Source organism: Portunus trituberculatus, chromosome 49 (genome assembly GCF_017591435.1).
Source record: "Portunus trituberculatus isolate SZX2019 chromosome 49, ASM1759143v1, whole genome shotgun sequence".
In the NCBI taxonomy this organism is placed as follows: domain Eukaryota; kingdom Metazoa; phylum Arthropoda; class Malacostraca; order Decapoda; family Portunidae; genus Portunus; species Portunus trituberculatus.
In genome coordinates this window covers 2081538-2094210 of record NC_059303.1, presented here as the reverse complement: position 1 = coordinate 2094210, position 12673 = coordinate 2081538, and positions in this window count along the sequence as shown.

The window sequence follows — 12673 nt, the reverse complement described above, 5'->3', positions numbered from 1 at the left end:
AAGCTGAAACCTACAAAATAACACATTTTCTTTATTTCTACATTGTTTTCTATATTGACTTGTTTTCATCAATTTTATCGTTTTTCGTTTTAACAATGTAAAATGACTTATTTACACAAAGATTTAAATCTAGATAGTTTTTTTTCACCAAACACCTTAAAAACACATAAATAAGACGTTTTAACATATATAGTGTTTTATCTGCATTTCTGAGTTTTGTGTATAAAATGCTGAAATACACTAAAATAATGCGTTTTTGACATATTTCACTGAATTCAACAAATTGTGTGTTTAAACTGCATTTCTGTGTTTTAGTGCAAAAATAGCTGAAAACTACTAAAATAACACGTTTTCGTTACTTTCAATGTACCTTCTCTGTATTGGCTTGTTTTCATAAATTTTATCGTTTTCAAGCACAACAATGTAAAATTACTTCAATATACCAAATTTTCAATCGAGATAGTTTTTTTTAATAAAATACCTAAAAAACACACACACAAAAAAAGACGTTTTAATAAATGCAGTGTTTTATATAGATTTCAGAGTTTTGGTGCATGATATGATGAAATACACCAAAACAACCCGTTTTGGTAAAAAAACAAGCAGAAACCTAATAAATTAACGTTTTCTTTACTTTAATTTTATTTTTTTTATATTGGCTTATTTTCATCAATGTAAAATGACTTGAATACATAAAAATTTCAATCGAGATAGATTTTTTTTTTCCATAAAACACCTTAAAAACACAAATATATGATATTTTAACAAATGTGTTTTCTCTGTATCTTTTAGATTTGGTGCATAATATGCTGAAATACAAAAAAAACAACCCGTTTTTTACATATGTCAGTTAATTCAACAAATAGTGTGTTTTGCCTGCATTTCTGTGTTTTCTTGCAAAAAAAGCTGAAACCTACTAAAATAACACTTTTTCTTTTCTAATACTTTGTTTTCTCTATATTGGCTTGTTTTCATCAATTTTATCGTTTTCTGGCATAATAATGTAAAATGACTTGAATATACAAAATTTTTAATAAAGATAGTTTTTTTTCATAAAATAGCTTAAAAACACATAAATAAGACGTTTTAAGAAATGTAGTGTTTTATCTGGATTTCTGAGTTTTTGTGCATAATGTGTTAAAATACACAAAAACAACCCGTTTTTACTTATATCAGTTAATTCAAGAAATAGTGTGTTTTGTCTGCATTTCTGTGTTTTAGTGGAAAAAAAAGCTGAAACCAAACTAAAATAACACGTTTTCCTTAATTCGAATTTGTTTTCTCTATATTGGCTTGTTTTCATCAATATTTTAAAACATAATAATATTAAATAACTTGAATATACAAAAATTTCAATCAAGATAGTTTTTTTTCACAAAACAACTTAAAAACACAAAAATAAGACGTTTTGAAAAATATAGGGTTTTATCTGCTTTACTGAGTTTTGGTATGAAATATGCTGAAATACCCTAAAACAACCCGTTTTTTACATATGTCAGTTAATTCAACAAATAGTGTGTATTGCCTGCATTTCTGTGTTTTGTTGCAAAAAAAAAAGCTGAAACTACAAAAATAACACGTTTTCTTTACTTCTACAAGGTTTTCTCTATATTGACTTGTTTTCATCATTATTATCATTTTTAGGCTTAACAATGTAAAATGACTTGATTACACAAAAAATTCAATCGAGATAGTTTTTTTTTCACAAAACACCTTAAAAACAAATAAATAAGACGTTTTAACATATATAGTGTTTTATATGTATTTCTGAGTTTTTGTGTATAAAATGCTGAAATACACTAAAATAATGCGTTTTTGATATATTTTATTTAATTTAACAAATTGTGTGTTTAAACTGCATTTCTGTGTTTTGGTGCAAAAATAGCAGAAAACTACTAAAATAACACGTTTTCGTTACTTTTACTGTACCTTCTCTGTATTGGCTTGTTTTCATCAATTTTATCGTTTTCAAGCATAACAATGTAATATGAATTGAATATACCAAATTTTCAATCGAGATAGTTTTTTTTTCATAAAATACCTTAACAACACACAAATAAGACGTTTTAACAAGTGTTGTGTTTTATATGGATTTCTGAGTTTTGGTGCATGATATGATAAAATACATCAAACAACCCGTTTTTGACATATGTCAGTTAATTCAACAAAGAGTGTGTTTTGTATGCATTTCTGTGTTTTGGTGGAAAACAAGCTGAAACCTAATAAATTAACGTTTTCTTTACTTCTATTTTGTTTTCTCTATATTGCCTTATTTTCATCAATTTTATCGTTCTTAGGCATAACAATGTAAAATGACTTGAATACATAAAAATTTCAATCAAGATAGTTTTTTTCATAAAACACCTTAAAAACACAAGGGGTTTTAACAAATGTTGTGTTTTTTTCTGTATCTTTTAGTTATGGTGCATAATATGCTGAAATACAACAAAACAACCCGTTTTTTACATATGTCAATTAATTCAACAAATAGTGTGTTTTGCTTGCATTTCTGTGTTTTCTTGCAAAAAAAGCTGAAACCTACTTAAATAACACTTTCTTTTCTTCTACTTTGTTTTCTCTATATTGGCTTGTTTTGATCAATTTTATCTTTTTGTGGCATAGTAATGTAACTTGAATATACAAAATTTTCAATAGAGATATTTTTTTTCATAAAATAGCTTAAAAAACACACAAATAAGAAGTTTTAAGAAATGTAGTGTTTTATCTGAATATATGAGTTTTGGTGCATAACATATCGAAATACACCAAAACAACCCGTTTTTGACATATGTCAATTAATTCAAGAAATAGTGTGTTTTGCCTACATTTCTATGTTTTGGTGGAAAAAAAAGCTGAAACCTACTAAAACAACACGTTTTCCTTAATTCGAATTTGTTTTCTGTATATTGGCTTGTTTTCATCAATTTTATCGTTTTAAAACATAATAATATTAAATAACTTGAATATACAAAAATTTCAATCAAGATGTTTTATCTGCATTTCTGAGTTTTGGTGTATAAAATGCTGAAATACACTAAAATAATGCGTTTTTGACATATTTCATTTAATTAACAAATTGTGTGTTTAAACTGCATTTCTGTGATTTGGTGCAAAATAGAGCTGAAAATTACTAAAATAACACGTTTTTGTTCCTTTCACTTTACCTTCTTTGTATTGGCTTGTTTTCATTAGTTTTATCGTTTTGGAGCATAACAAAGTAAAATGACTTGAATATACAAAATTTTCAATCAAGATATTTTTTTTTTCATAAAATACCTTAATAACACACAAATAAGACATTTTAACAAATGTAGTGTTTTATCTGGATTTCTGAGTTTTTGTGCATAATGTGCTGATATACACCAAAACAACCCGTTTTTGACATATGTCATTTAATTCAACAAATAGTGTGTTTAGCCTGCATTTCTGTGTTTTGGTGGAAAACAAGATGAAACCTACTAAAATAACACGTTTTCCTTACTTCTACTTTGTTTTCTCTATATTGCCTTATTTTCATCAATTTTATCTTCATTTAGTTTTGGTGCATAATATGCTGAAATACACCAAAACAACCCGTTTTTTACATATGTCAGTTAATTCAGCAAATAGTGTGTTATGCCTGCATTTGTGTTTTCGTGCAAAAAAAGCTGTAACCTACTAAAAATAACACTTTTTCTTTACTTCTACTTTGTTTTCTCTATATTGGCTTGTTTTCATCAATTTTATCGTTTTGTGGCATAATAATGTCATTTAATTCAACAAATAGTGTGTTGAGATTTGAGAAAGTTTGATTTAGCAAAAGAGCTTCGTGACTTTCATTGGTATCGCATAGCAGTAGAACAGCAGGAAACCAGGTAGAAAGGCGTGTTCACCAATAACACTTATCTCTATTTTTTTGCACATAGGCAGGTGTGTAATAAGTGTTATCCAAGTGTTGGGATCATCATATGTTCATGCGAACCCTCAATCCCCTTATATCGCGGATCATTTTTCTCGCTAGTTAGAATTGGCCATTTTAACTAGTCTCTCAGACTAATCCGCCTCCTTATCAATAACAAGTCTCAGTACAATTCGCTCCTCACTCTCAAGTCTCGTAACTAGAGTAATCCGGATCCCTCTTAATGCCGTAACTCTTTAGTTTACCCCTCATTAGTGATTGTACTCATAAGTGTTTACTTAAGTATAATCTAGGTAATTTCCAAGGTTGCCTTTATTATCACTCTGCCAAGTTCCTCACTTAAGTAATTCGCTTATCATTTTTTTTTTTTTTGTTTTTGTTTAACATCTATTTAATATGGCTTCCGCTTAGTTTAACGTTGAAGATTTTTGTGCTAACCCTTCTCTGGAACAACTTAAAGGTGCTAATATCAAAAAGGTCCAATGGAAAGCCATCGCTAAACATTTTGATGTTCCCCTCACGTCTTAGATGACTAAAGAGGTCATTAAGAAATGCCATAGAAGAGTTAACTCCCATGTCAGCCTCTACGAGGACTATAATACACAGTTCCCAGGAAGAACAGGATAAGAGTAGGATAAGTCAGTGGGAAATTGAGAAGCTTAAACTAGAATACCGGATGCATGAAAAACAAATGCAACTACAGGCAGAAAAAGAAGCGAAAGAAATGCAATTACAGGCAGAAAAAGAAGCGAAAGAAATGCAACTACAGGCAGAAAAAGAAGATAAAGATAAAGAGAGAGAATTACGGGAAAGACAAATGCAACTACAGGAAAAACAAATGCAACTACAGGCAGAAAAGGAAGAGAGAGAATTTCAGTTACAACTTACAAGGCAGGAGAAAGAGTCAGAAATTCAGGAGTTAGCCCTACGAAATGACGCTAAGTTTAGAGGGGAAGAAATAGATATAAAGAAAAAGTTAGCAAGCTTTAATCCTGCTACAGCTGCTCCGCTAGTTCCCCCTTTTGATGAATCTGATGTTGACGGATCATTTCGCGCTTTTGAGAGCATTGCTAATAGGAATAAATGGCCCAAGGATCAGTGGGTGTCTCTCCTTGTCCCTAAGCTAGTAGGAAAAGCTTATAGGGTATACAGCGCTCTTAGTGATGAGGTAGAATATGAAGAGATCAAAGGTAACATTCTAGACGCCTACTCTATCACTTCTGATGGATACAGATAACATTTCCGAAAGTATGTAAAACCAGACTCTCACACCTATGTTGAATTTGCTAGTGAAAAACTCAGACAATTTAAGAAATGGTTAGCCGCCCTTAACATTACCACCTTTTCGGAGTTGCTCAATCTAATGGTCCTGGAAAAATGGAAGAACAAGTTACCCTTTAATATTCTGAGACATGTGGAAGAACGGGGAGAGAGTGATCTTATGTCTGCCGCTAAAGTGGCTGATGCGTTTGCTTTGTTGATGGGATCCCTGGGTAGTAGAGTTCGTGGTTCACTATCTAATGTTAGATCCTCCTTTGGGGAAGGTTTTGGGGGCGCGGGTGGTAAGCCGGACGGATTCTCGCCAAATGCATATAATTCCTCCTGGTGTACATACTGTAAGAAACCAGGACAGACGATCCAAAAATGTAGACAACCAAATTCCAAGGCCTCTCAACGTCAACTTTCTTTTGTGGCCCCTAAACCTAACACATTTGAGAACAAGAAACCAGTGGCCCTAGCTAACCCTGTCAACTCTCCTCTAGAACTTTATGACTCGTACATGTATCAAGGTAAAGTGTCCCTAACTGATGGTAAAGACAAGGCAATAAATGGCAAGGTTCTGCGTGATACAGGTGCTTCCCAATCCATCTTAAGGGAAGATGTCATCCCTAACATCAAACAGGCTTTCACTGGGGAGAAGGTGATCCTTACAAGTCTCGAATCACAGCTCTCCTATCCCTTGGCTAATATTAGCTTACAGTGCCCGTTCATTTCAGGAGAGGTTGAGGTAGCCATTAAACCTGGTGAACTGCCAGTACCGGGGATACATCTTGTACTGGGTAATGATCTTGCGGGTAACTTGGCTGTTCCAAACTTAATTGTTCTTGATTCTTCCTTAACAGAAAGTCCCACTAAGACCCTGGACGAAACATCCCCTCACTTCTTCCCAGTGTGTGCAGTCACCAGGTCTCAGTCCAAGTCCCCTGCCCTTTCACCACCTCTTCCACCAATGATTGCCTCTACTGACAACTTGTACAATAACATCATTTCAAAGGAGAATTTCATTAATGCTCAGGAACAGGATCTCACTTTGGCTAAGATCAGACATGTTGCCAGTGAGACAAAGGATATGTCTAAATTGCCTTGTTTTTATTATCAGGAAGGAGTCCTCATGCGTGCCTACAGATCTCCTGAACTGAAACAACTAGACACCTGGTCAGAAACACATCAAGTTGTCATCCCCTTGTCTGTAAGACCAGCCATTATAGAACTAGCTCATGATGGATTGTCAGGTCATCTAGGCATCCACAAAACCTACAAGAAGGCTCTTCAACATTTTTTGGCCAGGAATGAAAAGGATGTGTCACACTATGTAAAAACATGTCACATATGTCAAATTGTGGGTAAGCCTAACGAACGCCTTGTGCCAGCTCCTCTGACGCCTATTCCAGTTCAGACGGAGCCCTTCGAAAAGATCATTCTAGACTGCGTAGGGCCCTTACCCAAAACCAAACGAGGGAATCAGTATTTGTTAACCCTCATGGATCCCACTACCAGGTACCCTGAAGCATTCCCTCTTAAGAACATCACATCAAAGACCATTGTAAAACATCTAATACATTTTTTCACCTCGGTAGGAATTCCAAAACAAATTCAGTCTGACAAGGATAGCAATTTCACTAGCAATTTTTTTCAGCAGATAGTGAATGAGCTAAACATCGACCATGTAACCTCCTCGGCTTACCACCCCCAATCCCAAGGTTGTCTGGAGCGGTTTCACCAAACATTAAAATCCATGATGAAGAAGTATTCCTTGGAGCATCAAGGAGACTGGGATGAAAGTATCTCTTTCCTTCTCTTCGCTTTAAGAGAATCTCCTCAAAATTCTTTAGGTTACTTCCCTTTTGAATTACTCTATGGTAGACAGATCAGGGGGCCTCTCAAAATATTAAAGGATCAATGGTTTACTGAAAATACTCCTTCAAGCCCCAGTGTGTCTGACTACATCAGTAACCTTAAGAATAAAATCAGTGAAGTCAGATCTTTTGCTAAATCAAACTTTCTCAAATTTCAAACTAAAATGCAACAGAATTCTCTTCCCAAATCTGTCATGAGAAGTTTCAAACCAGGAGACAAGGTTTTACTTTTTCTCCCCACTCCAGGCAATGCTCTTCACAGTAAGTTCATGGGACCTTATGTTGTGGCTCAAAACTAAGTCCATTAAACTATGTGGTCCACACTCCTGACCGTCGTAAGGATTCCCACCTAGTTCATATTAATCTAATGAAACCTTACCACTCCAGAGAACCAGAGGACGACTTGTCTCGCACTGTACCTGCATGTCTGGTAGGGAAGGAGTCTGGTCCTGTGCCCCTCGAGGAAGAGTCCGACATCGAATTCCTCTTCTCGTCACCTAAAGAACTCCCCTCAAACAGCCAAATCATATCCAACCTTGAGGTGTTTCTTTCATTAACATCTTCACAACAGTCTGATCTTAAAAAATTATTGCTAGACTTTTCAGAAATCACAGGTGACCTTCCAGGACTTTGTACTACTATTCAACATGACATAACATTAATATCTAATGACATCAAGCCTATAAGACAACCAGCCTATCGCATTTCACCCATTAAAGGAGACTTGATGAAAAAAGAGGTAGACTATCTGCTCTGTCATCACCTTGCAGAACCTAGTATATCCCCCTGGGCTTCTCCCTGCCTGTTAACATCTAAGCCAGATGGTAGTAGTGATTTTGCACCGACTACAGGAAATTAAAGTGACGGTGCCAGACTCCTACCCATTGCCCTTGATAGAGGACCTTATAGATAGTATAGGAGTAGCCAAATTTGTAACCACTATAATAGACTTACTTAAAGGTTACTACCAGATTCCCCTCTCAGACGAGGCCCGAATAATATCCGCCTTCATCACCCCCTTCGGACTATACCAATACACAGTGATGCCCTCTGGCTTGTCTAATGCTCCCGCCACCTTCCAGAGGGCTATAAATTACATCACCCAAGACTTGGAGGGAACATCTGCATATCTGGACGACCTGATGGTGACTTCGGACGACTGGGTGACACATCTGACCCGTCTTCGGAGGCAGATGGGTCGGTTGCAGGAAGCCGGGCTTACAATCAACCTGGCCAAGTCCACCTTCGGGAAGTCTACGGTGGTCTACCTGGGACATGTGGTGGGGAACAGCAAGGTACGCCCCAAGAGAGCTAACGTGGAGGCCATCCTTGGCTTCCCTGTCCCTACCACCAGGAAAGCTCTCATGAGGTTCTTGGGGATGGCTGGTTTCTACAGAAGATTCTGTAGGAACTTCTCCACCCTGGCCGCCCCCCTGACGGACCTTATCAGCACTTCCGTCCCCTTCCACTGGACGCCGACCTGTGACCAAGCCTTCCAACACCTCAAGGCGTTTTTCCTCGGAACCAGTGGTCTGGACGCCAGATCACTCCCGCCCCTTCCATCTACAAGTGGACGCGAGTGGAGTTGGAGCGGGTGCTGTCCTACTACAAACGGACCCCACAAGCGGCATCCTCCATCCCATCGCCTATCACTCCGCCAAGCTGAAGAAACATCAACTCAACTACTCCACCATCGAGAAGGAGGCTCTGGCACTCGTCCTGGCGCTCCAACGTTTTGAGTGCTACCTTCATCCTGGTCCTCAAACTACGAAGGTCTTCACCGATCACAATCCTCTGGCCTTCCTTCACGCCATTAAAGAACCGAAACCAACGCATTCTTAGGTGGGCCTTGTTAACTCAACCCTTCAACTTGGAAGTCCACCATATCAAGGGGGTGGACAACATCATCGCCAACGCCTTATCAAGATCTCCCGTCTCACCTCCTTTATGAGCCCATTACGGAGGTCTTAGGGGGGAGGAAATGTTACGGCCCACCCGTAACATACTCCACTACCATCCCCTCCTCTGCTTGTTACCTCGTTCGCCACCTCTCCGCCTCCCCTTCCACGTCACCGTCTCGTGAACCTTCCGCGCCACCGTCTCATGAACCCTCCACGTCACCGTCTCATGAAGCTCCGCTACTGTCCCGAAGTTGGATTCACGCAGCCCCATTCGACTCAACCGGAAGTGTTAAGCCAGCTCTTGGCTTTCTGGAAATGAAGTTGAGGTCCAAGCCTCAACCAGTGAACACAACCTCTCTTGGGTCTACCGTGGGATCAACCATCACCTAGCACTTCACCACTGCGACACCGCATAAGTATCACTTCCGTGTGATAAGAAGTGAAGCAACCCTAGTGTCTACCTCATCATAACTGACACAGTACGAGGAAATAGGAGAGTCTGACGTTTCAAGATGGATTACACATTGTGTAGATGAATCAATAAGCACTTTGTTCTTGCAATCAACAATTAAATCATGAGCAGCAAGAAAATCCGTCCCCAAAATGGGATGAATGACATCTGCAATGACGAAAGACCAAGGAAAGGAACGCCTGATGCATCGTATTCCTAGGTCCACGTTAATCTCTCCATAACAACGTATAGGATTACCTGAAGCATTAGTGAGATTCACAACAGCGGTTGGTCTAAGAAATGGTGTAAAACTAGGTTCAAAAGGAATCAGTTAAAATGATGAACCTGTATCAATCATAAATGGATATGTTTTGCAACCGATTGTGGCACTTACTCTAAGTGGCAATCCGACGGTTACAAGATTCACGGATTGCCCGTCTAGTTTCCCGACTGGTGAGGCATAGCAATGAGCTACGTGATGGAGGACGAGAATCAAAGAACGTTAGTTGAAGTAGATGAAAGCATACACCACTTACATGATTTGGCCTTGTTGCCATAATACAAATGGTACCTACAAACTTGTGGTCGCTGGCTGTCATGAAAGGCGCGCACGCCAATAGGTACACTAGGTTTCCCATAAATATTATCTCTGAAATTTGAGCCTCTGTTATCACCCTGACTACGGTCAGTCCTAAGGTCACTACTTCTGCCTGCAACCAAAGACACACTAGCACTACTGGCTACATTGACGTGTGTACCGTACGCCAGCAATGTATCAGCCACACGGGCAAGTTCTTCAAGGGAGGTAGATTCATCATATGTCACTAAGAGAGGCCTTATGTTGTTAGGCAACGCCTTCAAAAACTTTAACCTTAGGAATGCATCATCAAATCCCGGTTGAGCAGCAATTCTACGTAAATCTCTCAAATAGGTTGAAGGTTTATCACACATGATGTTATGTTGATCCAAAAGGGAGTCAAAAAGTTCAGGTTTTGATCTGGTGAAAAGAGTAATCAAGTAATCATAATCCATAGAAGTAATCACATCATCACTCAGTTGGTTCATCACCCGTAAAGGTAAAGTTCCCAGTATGTGATGAAACTTAGTACTTGGAACAGTTATCTTAGCCAAAACAAATTGCGACTCAACTATTGTGAACCAACGTGTTACAGAAGTTTCGTCGAACACAGGCGGCTTTACTGCTACTGCTGCAGTCACAGGCTGCACAGGGGATGAGGAATTTGACGACTGTCCCGCAGTTGCGTTAGGATCCGAGGGTGTCATAGCTCCAATACACGGCGTCCTCTAGTGAACCGCAGGTTGCAACCCAATATCCACAGTCACTCCGGGGTCACCAGTTGTTGGGAAGTGATAAGGGGTGCAGAGGGAAACGAAGCCGTGTGCAGTCCAGAATTGTATTTCATGAATACGACCAGAGACCCAAATTCCAGAAGTAGGTAGGATAGACGGCGAACCAGAACTGAGGGAGGTCTAGTTTCACTGTGGTCAGGCAGGCAGTGACCTCTCGCCTGACGGCAGGTAAGTTGTAAGGTAGGAAAAAATCCCGAACACGTGCTCGAAACGAGCATGGAAGAACCAAGCATGGTTCAAAAGAATGTAATAAACCAGGTACAATCATCTAATAGTCCAACAAACACTACAAATTTTATCGTTTTGTAGCATAATAATGCTAAATTACTTGAATATACAAATATTTCAATCCAGATAGTGTTTTTTTTCACAAAACACCTTAAAAACACATAAATAAGACGTTTTAACATATCTGGTGTTTTATTTGCATTTATGAGTTTTGGTGTATAAAATGCTGAAATACACTAAAATAATACGTTTTTAAAATATTTCAGTTAATTCAACAAAATGTGTGTTTAAACTGCATTTCTGTCTTTTGGTGCAAAAAAGAGCTGAAAACTACTAAAATAACACGTTTTTGTTCCTTTCACTTTACTTTCTCTGTATTGGCTTGTTTTCATCAATTTTATCGTTTTGAAGCATAACATAGTAAAATGACTTCAATATACAAAATTTTCAATCAAGATAGATTTTTTTTCATAAAATACCTTAAAAACACAAAAATAAGACATTTTAACAAATGTAGTGTTTGATATGGATTTCTGAATTCTGGTGCATAATATGCTAAAATACACCAAAGCAACACGTTTTTGACATATGTCATTTAATTCAACAATTAGTGTGTTTTGCCTGCATTTCTGTATTTTGGTGGAAAACAAGCTGAAACCTACTAAAATAACACGTTTTTCTTGCTTTTACTTTGTTTTCTCTATATTGGCTTATTTTCATCAATTTTATCATTTTGAGGCATAACAATGTAAAAGGACTTGAATAAACAAAAATTTCAATCGAGATAGTTTTTTTTCCATAAAACACTTTAAAAACACAAAAACAAGACGTTTTAACAAACGTTGTGTTTTCTTTATATCTTTAATTTTGGTGCATAATATGCTGAAATACACCAAAACAACCCGTTTTTGACATATGTCAGTTAATTCAACAAATAGTGTTTTGCCTGCATTTCTGTGTTTTCGTGCAAAAAAAGCTGTAACCTACTAAAATAACACTTTTTCTTTACTTCTACTTTGTTTTTTTTCTATATTGGCATGTTTTCATCAATTTTATCGTTGTGTGGCATAATAATGGAAAATGACTTGAATATACAAAATTTACAAATGAGAGTATTTTTTTTCATAAAATACCTTAAAACACACAAATAAGACATTTTAACAAATGTAGTGTTTTATCTGGATTTCTGAGTTTTGGTGCATAATATGCTGAAATACACCAAAACAACCCGTTTTTTACATATGTCAGTTAATTCAACAAATAGTGTGTTTTGCCTGCATTTCTGTGTTTTTGTGGAAAACAAGCTGAAACCTTCTAAAATAACACGTTTTCCTTACTTTTACTTTGTTTTCTCTATATTGCCTTATTTTCATCAATTTTATCGTTTTGAGGCATAACAATGTAAAATGACTTGAATACACAAAAATTTCAATCAAAATAGTTTTTTTCCATAAAACACGTTAAAAACACAAAAACAAGACGTTTTAGCAAATGTTGTGTTTTCTCCGTATCTTTTAGTTTTGGTGCATAATATTCTGAAATACACCAAAACAACCCATTTTTGACATATGTCAGTTAATTCAACAAATAGTGTGTTATGCCTGCATTTCTGTGTTTTCGTGCAAAAACAGCTGTAACATACTAAAATAACACTTTTTCTCTACTTCTACTTTGTTTTCTCTATATT